The sequence below is a fragment of the Fukomys damarensis genome, unplaced genomic scaffold, assembly GCF_012274545.1.
Source record: "Fukomys damarensis isolate Sample0158 unplaced genomic scaffold, DMR_v1.0_HiC HiC_scaffold_7, whole genome shotgun sequence".
NCBI classification, from domain to species: Eukaryota; Metazoa; Chordata; class Mammalia; order Rodentia; family Bathyergidae; genus Fukomys; species Fukomys damarensis.
In genome coordinates, this window is record NW_022900919.1 from 40,859,388 (window position 1) to 40,861,016 (window position 1,629).

The following is a 1,629-nucleotide window of genomic DNA, read 5'->3' on the forward strand; positions in this document are numbered from 1 at the left end:
TTGCAGCGCGGCTGCCAGCCTTTGAGCCCGGCCCCGCCTAGCGCCGCCGCCACCTTCCACCCAGGCTGAGCGTAGGCGGCCTTCACCAGCCCCGGAGGCTCGCTCCTCCTCCAGAAAAGAGGTTTGGAAGAAGCGCGCACGCGCACTGCGCCATCTTGGACCCGGAGATCAGCCAATGGCACAAATACGCCGGGGAGGCGTGGCGATAGGGGCGGGACGAAGCAAAGTGGAGAGGCATACATTGGACAGCATTCTGAGGGGGCGGGAAAGGAGCGGGTCTCTGAGCTGGATAAACCAATGGGAGCGCTTATTTGACAGCAGATGGGCAGTGCGAGGACCAGAGAAGATCCCCAGAAGTCTAGCTCTGGCAGTACTTGCTACCCTCAGCTTCCCAGGCATCCAGACCCTGGATCCATCCAGACACTTCAGAAAGGAAGGAGTCTGGCTTGGTGGCGCCCGGACTACATAGTGAATTTAATCTCATAGCGAGACTCTGCCTTAAAGAGGGCGGGGGGGCCTGGGGATTTAACTCGGTGGGGTGGTGCCGCCGCCTGCCTCGCAAGCACAAGGTCCCTAGTTCGATCTCCGATACCAAAAAAAAAAAAAAAAAAAAAAAAAGGGACTTTTGTTAGATCCTCACTGAAGAGGCCAGATGTGCCCATCTGATTAAGAGGAGATAATCATATGCTAAAGTAAAACCTAAATTTAAGTCTACCTTGCTTTGCCAAGGCGTCTCTAGTAATTACTGAGTGGTTACAGTGTGCAAGGCACAGAGCTGAGTAACTTCTTATTGGTTTATCTCATCTAATCCACATACCACTTGGAGTGGATCTGATTTTCATTTTACAATAGCACCTGCAGTCTGTTAAACGTCTCTCATCTTCTAGGGGCTTTGCTTTTTTGGTTGTTGTTGCTGGCGATTCAACCCAGAGACTAACGCATGCTGAGCATGGGCTTTACCACTGAGCTGTGTCCCCAGCTCAGTTATAGCTTGTATCTAGATGTCCCCCCAAAGCCTCGTGCACTTGGCGCTTTTTGGAGGTGGCTGGATCTAGAGTATGTGAATATGGGTTAAGGGTGTGTTATGACTAAATTAGTTAACTGATTGGTTTAACATACTTCTAGGTGTATATAATGCTCACCCTGCGTGTGGGTGGCATCATTCAACTGGTTTATAATTTGAACGGAATAAAAATGGAGAGAGGGAAGGCAGGCTCGATGCTTTGTGCCTACCTTCCCATGGACTGTTTCTCCCTGCCAAGCCAGCCAACTTCTACAAACTGTGTGCTAAAATAAACCCCTTCTCCTTTAACTTGGGGGTGTCAAGTATGTTGTCCTAGCAATGAGAAAGTAACTAAGATACCCATCTCAAAATTGTATTAGATAGTTTAAACAATTGTATTAGGAAGGGACTGATAATGTAGCTTAGTGATAGAGCATCCTTGGGTTTGATCCCCAGTGCTAAAGTAAAATAAAATAGAGCAATATTTTTTGAAACAAAACATTTTAACATTTTAGATATATATGACCAGAGATGAAGCTCAGTGGTGCTGCGTCTACCTGGCAAGCACAAGGTCCTGAGTTCGATCCCAGGTACCAACAAAAAGATTCATTTTAGATATACATAAT